Consider the following 18,060-nt stretch of genomic DNA (forward strand, 5'->3'; position numbering starts at 1 on the left):
ATGTTGAGGTCTTACAGAAAACAACAAAATTTTGTAAAGACATTATCCTTAAATTAAGAAATAAATAAAAAAACATAATACTAATATATTTTCCCACCTATATGTAAAACCCTGTGTGTGACAGACATTGTAATCAGTAATGCTGCTAAAAGGAGTTTATAATTTCTCTCCTTTACTTTCCCATAGAGAAGTACACTAATTTTTATGGTGAGGTCCAAAGACATTCATTGAATATGATACATTTCTAGAAAACCAAACATTAATGTTAGGGAGGATGCTCTTGTCTAATTCAATGTCCCTTCTGCCTTTTTTGCCTTTTCTTTTTTAAGAATATTATGTTCTATGTATTTGGAGCTGTAAGAACAGTCCAAAACTGTTAAGGGGTCCTGGTTTAGGAAGATTTAGGGCAGTCAACCTTGGCCAGCTTCTCCTTCATGGTTGTTCTACTCTACCAAAGTCAGGTTTTTCCTTTTCATAAAGTTCAGGGATATGGAATTTGAGTTTGGTATTTAAAGGAGCTGAGCAATATAAGTGTTGTATTTGGGCTCACATTTAAGTATCAAGCCTACCACTGATATAATCAAAAGCAACCTATTTTATTTACCATGATTTCATATTGAGTTTAGAGCAAAAATCCTCTATGTAAAGTGTTCCTTTCCCTGATTTTCTTGTTCTCCAAGTATCTTCTACAGAATTAAATGATGGATTTCTTAGATTGGATTTTCTGGAAACAGATTCTAAGATAAGGAATTTTTATGTGAGGAAGTTTCATTAAGGAATGGTCTTGTGAGATACAACCATAAGGAAGTGAGCACTCTGGATTGGGTAGCAGAAACTGACCTTCACTGTAGTGGCAACTGAAAACTTAGTTGTTATGCAAAATTTTGGATTTGGCAGAAATTTTATAGTTGCAACTATTTGACTAACGGGGGGTGGGCCTCGTTTCTCTGTATAAAACTGTCCTTGCCTGTGGGCAGCTCCTGGGCTATAGCATTCCTTGTGACCAAGGGCAATCCTCAGTGAGGGCAGAGCTATGAGCTATCAGCATTAATATCCCCACAAGTCTATTGTGTATAGACTTGGAAAGGAGGTTAGAGTAGAATGCTACAGTACCCGTCACAACTGACTTAAAATGTTGAAAAACAAGCAGGGGTGAGGGAAGGGACAGAGTAGAGGAAACTTATTCCAGATAATTCCATAGATACAAGATATATGCAACTGAAACACAATGGCTGTTTTTGTAGAAGATGTAACACAGTAGATAAAAGGGATGATAAAGAAAAAAAATAATGTAAGACACAGTAGACTCCAAAAGCAAGGGATTGATGTGACTAGAAAAGTCAGACATTCATAGTGGAATCATAGAGAACCATCTATCGGGACGTTAAAGATTGCTCCCCATGGAGCTCAGTGCAAATAATAAAACTTTTAGAAAACGAATTCCCTATGCTCTTTATTTTTTACTTTCTACTCCTAGTAGAACTCATTATAGATCATTGAGATTTCACAAACTAAAAAAATCAAAAAGTTCAAGTTACAATAAGATATTTATCTAGCTTTATCTTTTTTCTATAGGGGAAAATATGCTAACCTACAGTTGTTTTTGCTAGTAACAAACTACAGAAATTCATTGTAAAGCACATTTCAAATACAGCTGTGGTATCTCCATGCTACCTAGCTCCTAAAGTTTAAAATCTGGACAGTGTGTTCCTTTGTTTGTTAAAATTTTGTTTTTCTGGAGCAGTTTTATGTTTACAGCTTAATCGAGAGGAGGATACAGAGACTTCCATATACCACTTACCCCCTCTCATGTGGTTTTCCACATTATCAGTAACTGCCATCACAATGGTGTACATATTAACACTGATGAATACGTTTTGACACATCATTGTCATCTAGAGTCCATAGTTTGTGGCAGGTTACTCTTAGTGTTGTGTATTCTACATTTGGACAAGCGTGTAATGATATGCATCCACAGTTATAGTAGCAGGCAGAATAGTTTTCACTGTCCTAAAATCTGGGCTCTTTCATCCTTTCCTCCTCCCTAACCCATGGCAAACATTATTATTATTATTATTTTTTTTTTTTTTTACTATATCTGTAGTGTTGCTTTTCCCAGATATCATAATGTTGGAATCATGCAATCTGTAGTCTTTTTAGATTGGCTGCTTTCACTTAGTAATAAGTCTTTAAGCTTTCTCCATGTCTTGATGTGGCCTGATAGCTGCTTTGTTTTCAGTGCTATATAATATTCCACTGTTTGGATGTACCATTGCCAAAGTTAGACTTAAATTGAAGAAAGTAGGGAAAACCACTAGACCATTCAGGTATGACCTAAATCAAATCCCTTATGATTATACAGTGGAAGTGAGAAATAGATTTAAGGGCCTAGATCTGATAGATAGAGTGCCTGATGAACTATGGAATGAGATTCGTGACATTGTACAGGAGACAGGGATCAAGATCATTCCCATAGAAAAGAAATGCAAAAAAGCAAAATGGCTGTCTGGGGAGGCCTTCCAAATGGCTGTGAAAAGAAGAGAAGCGAAAAGCAAAGGAGAAAAGGAAAGATATAAACATCTGAATGCAGAATTCCAAAGAATAGCAAGAACAGATAAGAAAGCCTTTTTCAGCGATCAATGTAAAGAAATAGAGGAAAACAACAGAATGGGAAAGACTAGAGATCTCTTCAAGAAACTCAGAGATACCAAAGGAACGTTTCATGCAAAGATGGGCTCGATAAAGGACAGAAATGGTATGCACCTAAAAGAAGCAGAAGATACTAAGAAGAGGTGGCAAGAATACACAGAAGAACTGTACAAAAAAGATTTCTATGACCCAGATAATCACGACGGTGTGATCACTGACCTAGAGCCAGACATCCTGGAATGTGAAGTCAAGTGGGCCTTAGAAATCATCACTACGAGCAAAGCTAGTGGAGGGGATAGAATTCCAGTTGAGCTATTTCAAATCCTGAAAGATGATGCTGTGAAAGTGCTGCACTCAATATGCCAGCAAATTTGCAAAACTCAGCAGTGGCCACAGGACTGGAAAAGGTCAGTTTTCATTCCAATCCCAAAGAAAGGCAATGCCAGAGAATGCTCAAACTACCACACAATTGCACTCATCTCACACGCTAGTAAAGTAATGCTCAAAATTCTCCAAGCTAGGCTTCAGCAATATGTGAACCGTGAACTTCCTGATGTTCAAGCTGGTTTTAGAAAAGGCAGATGAACCAGAGATCAAATTGCTAACAACTGCTGGATCATGGAAAAAGCAAGAGAATTCCAGAAAACATCTATTTCTGCTTTATTGACTATGACAAAGCCTTTGACTGTGTGGATCACAATAAACTGTGGCAAATTCTGAAAGAGATGGGAATACCAAACCACCTGACTTGCCTCTTGAGAAATTTGTATGCAGGTCAGGAAGCAACAGTGAGAACTGGACATGGAACAACAGACTGGTTCCAAATAGGAAAAGGAGTACGTCAAGGCTATATATTGTCACCCTGCTTGTTTAACTTATATGCAGAGTACATCATGAGAAACGCTGGGCTGGAAGAAACACAAGCTGGAATCAAGATTGGCGGGAGAAATATCAATAACCTCAGATATGCAGATGACACCACCCTTATGGTAGAAAGTGAAGAGGAACTCAAAAGCCTCTTAATGAAAGTGAAAGAGGAGAGTAAAAAAGTTGGCTTAAAGCTCAACATTCAGAAAACGAAGATCATGGCATCCGGTCCCACCACTTCATGGGAAATAGATGGAGAAACAGTGGAAACAGTGTCAGACTTTATTTTTTGGAGCTCCAAAATCACTGCAGATGGTGACTGCAGCCATGAAATTAAAAGACGCTTACTCCTTGGAAGGAAAGTTATGACCAACCTAGATAGTATATTCAAAAGCAGAGACATTACTTTGCCAACAAAGGTCCATCTAGTCAAGGCTATTGGTTTTCCTGTGGTCATGTATGGATGTGAGAGTTGGACTGTGAAGAAAGCTGAGCACCGAAGAATCGATGCTTTTGAACTGCGGTGTTGGAGAAGACTCTTGAGAGTCCCTTGGACTGCAAGGAGATCCAACCAGTCCAGTCTGAAGGAGATCAGTCCTGGGATTTCTTTGGAAGGAATGATGCTAAAGCTGAAACTCCAGTACTTTGGCCACCTCATGCGAAGAGTTGACTCATTGGAAAAGACTCTGATGCTGGGAGGGTTTGGGGGTAAGAGGAGAAGGGGACGCCAGAGGATGAGATGGCTGGATGGCATCACCGACTCAATGGACGTGAGTCTCAGTGAAATCTGGGAGTTGGTGTTGGACAGGGAGGCCTGGCGTGCTGCTATTCATGGGGTCGAAAAGAGTCGGACACGACTGAGCGACTGATCTGATCTGATCTGGATGTACCATAGTTTATTTATCCATTTACCTACTGAAGGCCATCTGGTTTGCCTCCAAGTTTTAACAATTATGAATAAAGCTTCTATAAATATTCATTGTATTGCTTTTGTTTCAACATAAGTTTTCAACTTCATTGTGTAACCACCAAACGGTACAATTGTTGTATCATATGGTAAAGGTATGTTTAGTCTGGCAAAAAAACAAACAAACAAGCAAACACACTAGACTGTCTTTCAAAGTACCTATAGCATTTTGCATGCCCATCAGTAGTGGATAATCCTCCACATCCTCATTATAATTTGGTGTTATCAGTGTACCAGTTTATTAAATTGAAGTATTGAGCTTCCCTGATAGCTCAGTTGGTAAAGAATATGCCTGCAATGCAGGAAACCCCAGTTTGATTCCTGGGTCAGGAAGATCCACTGAAGAAGGGATAGCCTACCCATTCCAGTATTCTTGGGCTTCCTTTGTGGCTCAGCTGGTAAAGAATCTGCCTGTGATGCAAGATACCTGGGTTCCATCCCTGGTTAGGAAGATCCCCTGGAGAAGGGAAAGGCTACCCACTCCAGTATTCTGGCCTGGGGAATTCCCAGAGAATTTGCCTGGGTTGCAAAAAGTCAGAAATGACTGAGCGACTCTCACTTGCATGGTTGATTTATAATATTATATTAGTTTTAGGTATACAACATAGTAATTCGTTCTTTTTATAGATTATACTGCATTAAAATTATTATAAATAATAGCTATAAACCCCCATGTTGTACAACGTATCTTTGTTGTTCATCTATTTTATACACAGCAGTTTGTATAGATTTTGGGAGTTGTGTAGTGATATCTCACTATTTTAACTTGCATTTCCTTGATGGTATATGATGTGGAGTAACTCTCAACTGCTTATTTGCCAGTTTTATATCTCCTTTGATGAGGAGTCTGTTTAGGTCTTTGATTCATTTTTAACTGGATTGCTTGCTTTCTTATTATTAAATTTAAAGAGTTCTTTTCATATTTTGGATAACAGTCCTTACCATATGTGTCTTTTGCAAACACTTTCCCCCATGTCTGTAGCTTATATTCTTATTCTCTTGACATTGTCTTTTGCAGGCCAGGAATTTATCATTTTAATGGAGTTCATTATATCATCTCTCTTTCATGGATTGTGCTTTTGGTGTTGTATCTAAAAAGTCATCACTGTATACAAGGTCATTGAAGTCCTTTATTATCTTTGAGTTTTTTTGTTTTGTGTTTTACATTTAGGTCTCTGATCTATTTTGAGTTAGTTTTGCTATGAGTATAAAATCTATGTCTAGATTATTATTTTTTGCATGTTCATGTTCAGTTGTTCTATCACCTTATGCTGAAAAAACTATCTTTGCTCTGAGAGCCCCCCCTTTTTTTTTCTAGTGTGGGTAAGAAAGATGTACATACAGTATTTGGTGCTCTGTTACGTTATGTCTTCAACATGACATTAGAAGGACATACTGCTTCCAGTACGTGCATTCAATTTGTCCTTTATAAATAGTTTATATCAAAAACTGAAGTGTACAAGGAAATAATGTGGTAATTCTTGCCATTTTGCAAATTATTTGCCATTATGCAAATCTTTTGGATTTTGACTCTATCTCTAATCTTAATTAATCTACTTCTGTGTGAACCTTATACTTAAACAACTTAATTGATTTGAATGTCCTGAACAGTGGTGGACTGTATTCTTTATAAATTAACATATAGAAGTACAAGCATACTGTGTCTGATTTTATTTTGTCATGCTGTGTGCACCTAGGAATATTCATGCTTTCATGAAATTTGATGAACAAGTGATCAAAAAATGGCTCCTGCTCACTATCAGAAAGCATTTTAAATGTTCAATTATATAACCCACACTTCTTTTTATAAAAGGTGATGAGATTGTTTTTTCAAAAAATACATAGATATGTATTTAATCATATAATAGACATCTGAGTAAGTCCATAAATAAGGAAGTGGTCAATGACTGGAACAGTCAGCATAATTTATTTCAGAATCCAGGATACTGAAATAGAAATTTCCTCCCCTAGGTTCTAGTTTCTCACTCTCTTTTTGCTTGATGAGCCCTTTAGTTAAATTTTCTAGCAGCAGTATGCCATGAGAGGGTAGAAAAGGGGATCAACATGTCCAGTGAACTTACAGATAGAAAGGTTTCATGTTCAAAAGCTCCCTTATTGCTGACTAATTCCAGAAGATTTTGGTGTACCATTGATGTATATTTCAATTATTGAGATTTAAGAGCAAAGATATAATCATGTAATTCATAAGCATGAGAGTACTGATTTCTGTTCAAATTCATTTAGTAATTAAAAAATATATATATAATACCAGTATACTTGTTACAAAAGCATTTTAAGTGTAATAGTGTCATTAAATTTCAAGTGTTACCAAATCCCGTATGACAGCTACTGTGGAGTCACTAGGTACCAAGTCAGAAAAAAATAAAAATAGTCTTCAAGCACAAAATTTCAAAGTTCTACAAAACCATAATAGTAGCAAGAAGTTAAACCTAGGTATCTTAAGGATAAAAAGTATAATATTAATGTTTGTGTCTTTGTTTTTGCTTTTCCAATTAACTTAAGATGGATGTATCTATTTATAAGAGAACTGAAAAGTATTCATTTGATATTTAAGACAAGGAATCTTTCCTTGACAAAGCAGAGTCTGCAATATTATAACTATAAAATTAAATTGTTAGAATTCCAATGCAATTGAAGTTACAATTGCAAGACTTATACTATTTTTTTTTCAGTAATAATGTGTGAAGGTAAGTCCACAGCAGGCAACCTGAAGAAAATAATGTGAAGAATCATATTCATTTTCAAAAGTGTCTGAATGTCCTGCTGCTATCTATAAATCTGATTTTTTTTTGTCAATAATATAACTGATGGTAGTAAGTCCAAACTGTGACCAAAGGTTTCAAGCCACAGCTGACTTTAATTTGCCAACTGATTAATTGTCTTGGGTGAAGTAAGGAAATTCAATCTTTTCTATCTTTATTAAATTGTAGTAGCAGAGGGACCACTTCTTAGTGGAGCAACTGTAGCAATGAACTGAACTTGGAGAAACTAGCTTATAGTGTTTATCTGCCTTTAACTTGGTCCAACTGCCTGAAAAGGGAAAAAAAAAAAAAAAGAAACACTTTTCTTGATTGAAATTTCTTATTAAACCAGGAACTGAACTAGCTGAGCTTAGTTTTTCGGCACTGATACTGTATGCATTTTTTTTTTTTTTCCTTTGTAGAAGGACAAAAGTGGTGAGAGGTTAATCTTCAGAATGAAATATCTAAGGTTATAAATTCTGAAAGAAATTTTATTGGGAAGCACCTCAAGTATATTAAGATTAGGAAAAGTGAAAGTCTCTCAGCTGTGTCCGACTCGTTGAGAACACATGGGCTATACAGTGTTCGCGGGATTCTCCAGGCCAGAATACTGGAGTGGGTAGACTTTCCCTTCTCAGGGGATCTTCTCAACCCAGGGATCAAACCCAGCTCTTAGCACTGATGGTGGATTCTTTACCAACTTGAGCCACCAGGGAAACCCAAGAATACTGGAGTGGGTAGCCTATCACTTCTCCAGCAGATCTTCCGGGACCGGGGTCTCCTGCATTGCAGGAGGATTCTTTACTAGCTGAGCTACCAGGGAAGCCCTAAGATTAGGAAAAGGAAGGCATTTTTAATATCAGAGCAAATTGATTTTAATAAGTGGAGGAAGCTGTGTATGTGATGAAATTCCCTCCTGGGGAATGAAGTTGGGACTCATAGCAGCCATCCATTCTGAGTTGGTAACTAGAAATATTGTGTGTAAATTCAGGAAATCTAGTAGGCATTCCATGGTACTCTTTCCTAGCTCCAGCCCTTAGGAGAACAGAACAATTCCTGTCCTAGTGTTCATTTGATATCTTTGCATCTCTCTAGAGAATCCTAAAATAACTTGAATAGGTTTCATTTACTTGCATTTCAGTTAAAAGTCTCATGGAACTGGATTGGAGAACAAATGTATAAGGGCCAAGGGGCTTAGGAAGAGTCTTGATGAAAACCAGCTTTAAGGTACAAGTAATAAAGACGTGACTCATTTGAAAAGACCCTGATGCTGGGAAAGATTGAGGGCAGGAGGAGAAGGGGACGACAGAGGATGAGATGGCTGGATGGCATCACTGATACAATGGACATGAGTTTGGGTAAACTCTTGGAGTTGGTGATGGGCAGGAAGGCCTGGTGTGCTGTGGTTCATGGGGTCACAAAGAGTGGGACACGACTGAGCGACTGAACTGAACTGAACTGAACTGAATAAAGAGGAGCCTGGAAAGGACATGCAATAAGTGATCAGAGAGGCAGAAAAAAAAAAAAAAATAAGGAATGTTGGGATCATGGAAGCTCTGGCAGTGCAATGTCCACATCCCAATTGCTGCAGTGTTCCCACCTTGTTTTTTATATAGAAATTTAATCCTCAATAGTGGGAAATTGTCATCCAAATCCAGCTACAATGCATATTCCCTATCAGTTTTTTAACAATCATATTTCTGTCCTGAAGCCCCTTACAGAGAAACCCTTAAGCTACCATGTCAAAAAAAAAAATGAAGGCAAAGAATGCTTTGCTTGGAAAGGGAGCAAGTGATAATGTTGTCAAATACTGTTGAAAGATGACTAAGAAGATTATTAACATCATCTTCTTGATTTAGTATCATGGAGGCAAAGGCAGTTTGGATTGAGTATTCGGTGAAGAGAGATAGCTCAGGTTTGGAAAATTTGGGATCAAAAAAGTGAGTGATCAGTGATTGGAAGGGGCAACACATCAAGTTTGTAAAGAAGAAAAGTTGTTAGGGATAAAGACAAAAAAAAAGAAAGAAAGAAAAGAAATGGAGGAATTGTATTTATAAGTGACAAAGTCTAATTTAATCCTGAATAATACAACAGAGGAACAAATTTAAGGTCACAAAGGAGAGACATATGTCATACAGAAGGCAAGGTTCAGAGAATGGGGTCCAGACCACTTCTGGGGATTTCATAATTAAATCAGTTTCCCAGTTCAGAGTTGGAGATCAAAATCCAAGTTGGCTGTTTTCAAATTCCATTTTCACCCCATACAACTCCCATTTGGGGAAGCCTTTTCTGACATCTCAATTTCTAGTGGCTCCTTCAGTTGTCATTTTTGTTATGAAAGCCCTCTTTACATTTACCTGTCTTATGCTTGCCATGAGCTATATAAACAATTAACCTGATGAGTGTTTTTGTTAAGAAATTTATGTTTAAATTCTGATTCTATGAAAACTAAATGCTCATTGGTTTCTTAAAGGTTGACATGTTTTAGTGTCCTATCTGTCAGGCCCTTTAACATTAGAGATATATTCTGAAGTAGCCCAAGATCACTGAGGTACAGCCATTTATTTGTGTCTCAGTACAAGGTACATTCTTGGCTTCATTTCTTCAGGGAGCTTAACAATGTAATTTATTGTTTACTTGTATAAATCTGAGCTAGAACTTTAGAAACAATCTTATGGTGTTTAAAGTGCTACTAGGAATTAAATGGGGCTTCCCTTATGGCTCAGCTGGTAAAGAATCTGCCTGCAATGCAGGAGACTGGGGTTCAATCCCTGGGTTGGCAAGATACCCTGGAGAAGGGAAAGGTTACTCACTCTAGTATTCTGGCCTGGAGAAGTCCATGGGGTCACAAAGAATCGGACAAGACTGAGCAACTTTCACTGGAGGAAATAAATGAGAGCCTTGCTGGGTAGGGTATTCTTGACCATACATAGGTTTTTCCTTTTAATCACTTGAAATAGGTCATGCCATCCCCTTCTGGACTGCAGTTTCTGCCGACAAATCAGCTGATAAGCTTATGTGGATTCCCTTGTATATTATTTGTTGCTTTCTTCCTGTTGTTTTTAATATTTTTGCTTTGTCTTTAATTTTTGTCAGTTTAAATAATACACATCTTGAGGTGTTCCTCCTTGGGCTCATCATTCATAGGGCTCTCTGTGCTTCCTGGACTTGGGTGAGAGAACTTTCTTTCTCATTTTAGGGAAGTATTAGGCTATAATATCTTCAAATATTTTCTCAGGCCCTTTATCTTTCTCTTTCTCTTCCTTTTAGGAACCGCTAAAATATTGATGCACTTAATGTTGTCTCACAGTTCTCTGAGACTGTCCTTTCTTTTCATCCTTTCTCCTTTATTCTGTGCCATAACCGTGATCTCCACCATTGCGCCTTCCGGCTCAGTCATCTGCTCTTCTGCCTCATTTATACTGCTATTGATCCCTTCTAGTATAGTTTGGTTTTCAGTTTTTCTATTTCTCATCTTTTTGTTTGTTCTTTAAACCATCTAAGTCTTTGTGGAACATTTCTTGGATCATCTCTGCCTGTGCCTCCATTCTTTTTTTGAGATGTTGGTTCATCTTTACTAGAGTTACTCTGAGTTATTTTTTATTTTTCAGGTAGATTGCCTATCTCCACTACATTTAGTCGTTCTGAGTTTTTATCTTCTTCTTTTGAAACCTATTTTTCCACCTTCTCATTTTCTCTTTCTGTCTTTAAGGTCACCCTTCTATATCCTGCAGGTGTCTTTTTGCTTCTTGTGTCTGACCCCTGGTGGGTGAGTTTGATCTGGTGGCTTGTGCACATTTCTCTGACTTTTTTAATCACTAGGATGTTGCCAAATAAATTATTACTCTATTTAAAAAGAAGAAATATAGTGGTTCTCTATCAATCAGGGTAGATTCATATATACTGCATTAAGAAGAAGTTCTAAAATCTTAGTAACATATTACAATGAAAATGCTTCTTACTCAATAAACATGCCCATTGAGGTTCACTCAGGGTTCTACTTCACATCTCTTCAATCTGTGACTTGGACTTGACCTAACAGTTTTATCCCCCAAAATGTAACTCCATTCTTGTAAACTGCTAGACTCCTAGGCAGAGGGGAAGAAAGCTCTGACAGGTTTTTTTCCCAGCCATTACATGCTCTGTCCTCTTCACCACTGATTTGACTTGATAATCACATGCACACCCTTCTTCTACTGCTCCTCCAAATCCAAAGTCAGTGCACATAGAAAGTGCAATCTTACCTTATATATGGAAAGTGCAAGGCTGGAAATATTTGACAAATAACACTAATGATGAATTTAACAATGAATTAATAATGAATTTGAACACATTAAAATACAAACTCAATCATTTTTAAAGATTTCATGTCCCAAAAGGTAAACATGCAAACATAAACATGCACATATTTTTGCATTTATGTCTATCTTAAATAGGCTTCATTAGCATTTTCTTATATTTGGGGGCATAAAGATCAGTTGACACAATTTGTTCTATAATGTTCTTTAATACTTTTCAGTTTATTTCTGTTACTTGTAATTTCTACAAATCTCTCATATTTTCTCTGATAAAGTATTAAACTGTTAAATCTGATTATGTTTGATAAAATATACTGAATTTGTCTATAAATATTAAACATTCCTGAGTGTGACATTATTTTCTCTACCAATTTGTTGATTAAATTAGTATGAGAGAATAGGTTGTAATTAGATGTTGGTATCATTAATATGTATGGCTGTTTCTTCCTCTTTTATTCTTCACATTTGTCTATATATTTGAAGGTAAACTTGGTTTTTTGGCTGTATGTTAAATACTGCTGGGGCTTCCCTGGTGGCTCAGATGGTAATGAATCCACCTGCAATGCAGGAGACTCAGGTTGGATCCCTGGATCAGGAAGATCCCCTGAAGAAGGAAATGGCAACCCACTGCAGTACTCTTGCCTGGAGAATTCCATGGACAGAGGAACCTGGTGGGCTATAGTTCATGGGGTCACAATGAGCTGGACATGACTGAGCCACTAATACTTTCACTGTCTTAGATATAGCTATTCTCCTTTCATGTTTGATTCTGTCCTATATTTTTAGATTTGACTTAAATGTTCTATGGGATTTTTAAGGAGATGGATGAGTTAAAAACATCTGAAAAAAGGAAGTTAAGTATAGAAAACACTGTCAGTGTTTATCAAGGCTAATCTACATATTCAAATTATCTGAGGTGATGCATTTTAACACCTGAATATATGTGTTTGCGTGTGTGTGTGTGTATATATATATATATATATATATATACACATATACATATATACTCTTACGTTTTCTTTTAAGTTCTTGTTTAACAATTTAAAATATTCAGTGGGTTAAATGATATAGAATAGTATATACATCTTTTCTATGAGTATTTAAGAGCACTTTACAATATGTGAAACAATTATGCTAATATATGTACTAATATATTTAGAGTAATTAGATGCTCTGAAAAGAAAAGAGAACTTCTGGTATATGTTAATGCATTAGCTTTGCACTGATATATGCTTCAAATTCCAGTTTCTTTTATTTTTTTTTCTTTTTAACAATAATATATTGCAAATGACTTACATACATTTAAGAAAAGTATTTTAAAACAAAATTGGAAATATTTAGTTTTTAGAATGCTTTTGTGCAAAACTATGGGAGAAGGCAATGGCACCCCACTCCAGTACTGTTGCCTGGAAAATCCCATGGATGAAGGAGCCTGGTAGGCTGCAGTCCATGGGGTCGCTCAGAGTCCGACATGACTGAGCAACTTCACTTTCACTTTCCACTTTCATGCATTGGAGAAGGAAATGGCAACCCATTCCAGTGTTCTTGCCTGGAGAATCCCATGGATGGAGAAGCCTGGTAGGCTGCAGTCCATGGGGTCGCTCAGAGTCGGACACGACTGAAGCAACTTAGTAGTAGTAGTAGTAGTAGTAGGGCACACTTGCTATTAAGAAGTTTATCCCAAGTTTGCATTTCGGTTAGTGTCTATAAAAGAAATATTTGGTATATGCCATGTTCACTTTGGAACTATATATTTGATTTATTTGGCTTCCCAGGTGGCTCAGTGGGTAAAGAATCCATCTGCTATGCAGGAGACAGAGGCAACGCAGTTTTGCTCCCTGGGTCAGGAAGATCCCCTGAAAGAAGACATGGCAACCCACTCCAGTATTCTTGCCTGGAAAATCCCATGGACAGAGGAGCCTGGCAAACTATGGTCCCTAGGGTCACAAAGAGTTGGACATGACTGAAGCAACTGAGCATATGCACATTTGATTTATTACCAGAAATACGCTGACTTTTCTAAAATTACCAATTATCCAAAACCCACAATAGCATATGTGGGTTAGATTATTGTTTAGTTTTTTTGTTTGTTTATTTAGTTATTATTGTTTAGTTTTGTGGTGTATTAGTTAAAGCTTCCAGCATCAGACATAATGATAACCTAGCCCCATCATCTTCAAATACTTGCAACTGGATAGGAAATTACTTATCCATTGTGAGGTCCAGTTTATACATTTGGAGAAGAGAGATAACAGAGTTGTTGGGAGGAATAAATGTCATTAGTGAGATAATGTATGTAAGTACAATGTCTTGTCTATGTTAGACCAGAGTAAACATTAGCTCCCATTCTTACTATATGGTAGAAATGAAGAGCAGACTAATACAAAATACATATTACAAATTCCTAAAACTGTCTAGAGTTGTATACAATTTATATTTGCATTTATAATGATTAGCTTGAAACTCTGGAATATGGGATACTACTTTTTGTATCACCTGTCAGATTAATTTATATTCAATATAATTTAGTGCCCTTATGTACTTTTCCTCTGTTGTAATTCTCAGGAAATATGTAACAACTGATTGCCATCAATGGTGCACATTCTAGAGTGACTGTATAATTTAGTCAAAATAACAACTAAATTAATGATGCTCAGGAAATGGCTTAATGTTTTCACTTTCTTTTCTGAAAACTGAAGAAAATAATACATGCTGCAGTAGGTAGGATTTATTTCAGTTCAAATGACATAATCCCAACTCAAAGCAGCTTTAAAAAAGTGATCTAGTAAAGATTTGGGATAGCTGACTGAATCAAATAGAAAAGCTGTGGGAACCAGGAGTCATCTACCACCTCAAAGGAAAGACACCAAAGACACAACGCCATTTAAATCTCCCCACTCAATGGTCTTATTGTGGCTTATTCTTCTCCCCCCCTTTTTTTTTTTTTTTTTAGCTGCATATGATTTTCTCCAAAGAAAGAGAGGACCGTAAACTAAGGATTATATCATCAACCCTCACAGAGTTCATAACTGAGATTTCTACTTCTCAGGTTAGAATAACATCCTCAGGGAATGAATCAGACTGGTTTGAGTTACATGCCCAGTGCTTGGCCAAACACTATACTTATAAAGTGCTTATAATGCCACTTAGGTCACCCAGTGTGACCCATAGAGGCCCAACCAATACTACCAAACCCCAAAGAAGCTTCATATTATGAGACTGGGGAGCTGGTTTCTCCAGCATCTGCTCCAAAGGACCAGGTAACCCCAAAATACTATAAATTAGATTTAACCACGGCCACCAACACTACAGGGGCAGAACCATAGCAAGAAATTTCGGCTAATGAGAAGTAGCAGATGGGGAGAAGACTTGCCCTCCCTTCCTGTTTCCCAACGACTACTCTCTCTAAACTCTGCCCAGTGTTAACTCTTACCAACAAATGGACACGACTGAAGCATCAGCCAGTTCCATTAAACGTCACCTTGGATGCTGCCATCCTATCTGCCATGCTAAACTTGCCCCTTACTGTCACTGCCCTGGTTAAATACTTCTCAATAAAGAATGAGTGTTTATGCTTTGATGCAGACTCTGTTTTCTAGTCAAATAGACTCTAAGACATAACTCATTTTATTGTACTTTGCCTTATTTCACTTTTTAGATTTTGTATTTTTTAGGTATAAATTGGAGGTTTATGGAAACCCCATGCCAAACAATTCTATCAATGCCATTTTTCCAACAGCAATCACTCATGTGTCTTTGGGTCACAGCTTGGGCAATTCTCATAGTATTTTAAGCTTTTTAATGAATGTTATATTTGTTATGACAATTTGTAATCATTGATCTCTGATGTTATAATTCAATTGCTTGGGGTATCCCAAATCAAGCACATACAAGATGTTTATATTAAGTAGCATATGTTCGGTGTGTTCTGACTTCTTCATTGACCAATCTTTCCCTCATTTCTCTCTTTTTATTCAGGCCTCGTTTTACCAAATAGTTGGCCAAGTTATGAATGCAAAAAAAAAAAAGTTATTGAAGTAAATTAAAAGTGGTACTTTAGTTAACACATAACAGATAAAGAAGTGAAACAGCCTTATTGCTAATACAGGCAAAGTTTTAATGGTCAGGAGAGAAAATCAAACCACCCACGGCATTCCCTATGATGCTTTTGAACTGTGGTGTTGGAGAAGACTCTTGAGAGTCCCTTGAAATATAAGATGAAGCCAGTCAATTATAAATAAAATCAGTCCTGAATATTCATTGGAAGGATTGATGCTGAAGCTGAAACTCCAATACTACAGCCATCTGATGCAAATAACTGACTCATTGGAAAATACCCTGATGCTGGGAAAGAGTGAAGGCAGGAGGAAAAGAGGACGACAGAGGATGAGATGGTTGGATGGCATCATCAGCTCAATGAACAAGAGTTTGAGCAAGCTCTGGGAGTTGATGATGGACAGGAAAGCCTAGTGTGCTGCAGTCCATGGGATCACAAAACTGAACTGATGGCATTCCCCTAAATCAAAGCCAGATCCAGATTAAGGCTCCAACTCTCTTCAATTATATGAAGACTGAGAGAGGTGAGGACATTGCAGATGAAAAGTTTGAAGCTAGCAGAGGTTGGTTCATGAAGTGAAAAGAAAGAAGCGATCTCCACAATGTAAAAGTGCAATATAAAGCTGCAGGTTCTAATGTAGAAGCTGCAGCAAGTTATCCAGAAGATGTAGCTAAGATAATAAAGTGACTACACTAATAACAGATTTTCAATGGAGATAAACCAGTCTTATATTCTCAATGGAGACAAACCAGTCTTATATTAAGACTTTCATAGCCAGAAAAAAAAGTCAATGCCTGGTTTTAAAGCTTCAAAGCCAAACTAACACTGTTATTCAGGGCTAATACAGATGGTGACTTTAAGTCAAAGCCCGTGCTCATTTCCATTCTGAAAATCCTAGGGCCCTTAAGAATTATGCTAAATCTATCTTGTCTGTGCTCTGTAAATGGAACAACAAAGCTTGGATGACAGCACATCTGTTTACAACATAGTTACTGAATATTTTAAGCCCACCCACTACTACTGCTCAGGAAAAAAAAAAAAAGATTCCTTTCAAAAGATTACTGCTTATTGACAATGTACCTCATCACCCAAGGCTCTGATGGAGATGAGCAATGAGATTAATGTTGTTTTCATGCCTGCTAACCCCACATTTATTCTGCAGCCAATGGATCAGAGTAATTTTGACTTTCAAGTCTTATTATTTAAGAAATACATTTTGTAAGGCTATAGCTGCCATAGATAGTGATTCCTCTGATGGATCTGGGCAAATTAAATTGAAAACTTTTTGGAAAGAATTCACTATTCTAGATGCCATTAAGAACATTTGTGACTCATGGAGAGAGATCAAAATGTCAACATTAACAGGAGTTTGGAAGAAGTTGATTTCAATGCTTATACGAGTGGCCTTGAAAAGTTCAAGACTCAGGTGGAAGAAGTAATTGCAGATGTGGTGCAAATAGCAAGAGAGCAAGAGTTAGAAGTGGAGTCTGAAGATGTGACTGCATTATTGCCATCTAATGATAAAACTTTGGTGGATGAGAAGCTGCTTCTTACTGATAAGCAAAGAAAAGGGTTTCTTTTCTTAGATGGAAACTACTCTTGGTAAATATGCCCTGAAAAATCTTGAAGTGACAACAGTGGATGCAGAATATTACATATATTACATAAAATTGGTTGATAAGCTTGAAAGAATTTGTATGAATGTAAACTGCTATCAAATATGTATGCCTCAGATTCATGATTCATGGAAGGAAACATCAATCAATGTGCCAAACTTCATTGTCTTGTTTTAAGAAATTGCCACAGCCACTTCAACCTTTCTCAACCACCCTGAGCAATCAGCAGCCATTATCATAGAGACAAGACTTTCCATTAGCGAAAAGATTACAACTTTCTGAAGGTTCACATGATTGTTAGTGATTTTTAGCAATAAAGTATATTTTAATTAAGGTATCTACTTTTTTTAGACACAATGCTGTTGCACTCTCAATATACTACAGTTTAAATGTGACTCTTATATGCAGTGGCAAAGAAAAATTCATGTGACTCACTTTATTGAATTATCTGTTATATTGTGGTGATCTGGAACTGAACCTATAATAGTTCTGAGGTATGTCTATGTATTACTTACTTACTTATTTTTATTGCTTTTAATGTAATCTCTGTGAGATTAGACTTTTTTTAATCCTCACTTCACTACTGTATCTGCAATGCTAAAATTTCCTAACATATGCCAGTACAAATTAATGTACTTCATTAGGTTTCATGATGTCAGGAAGGTTACCACAAAAAAAATATACAAAAGAAGACTTTTCTTGTGGTATAACCATGGTGGGCTAAAAGCAGGTCTCAATAATGCTCCAGTACTATTGGAAAAATATGATTGATTTTATCTTTAAACAGCCATTTACTGTCTACTGTATGCCAGGTACTGAAAGGTGCTGAAGGTATAGTGAAACA

At 36.8% G+C, this 18,060-nt stretch overlaps 1 pseudogene; it reads left to right on the top strand.

Moving 5' to 3' along the window:
• LOC139186282 (tigger transposable element-derived protein 1-like) overlaps positions 1–18,060 on the top strand; it is a 68,487-nt pseudogene that overhangs the window by 33,624 nt on the left and 16,803 nt on the right.

Source organism: Bos indicus, chromosome 12 (genome assembly GCF_029378745.1).
Source record: "Bos indicus isolate NIAB-ARS_2022 breed Sahiwal x Tharparkar chromosome 12, NIAB-ARS_B.indTharparkar_mat_pri_1.0, whole genome shotgun sequence".
Classification (NCBI taxonomy): Eukaryota; Metazoa; Chordata; class Mammalia; order Artiodactyla; family Bovidae; genus Bos; species Bos indicus.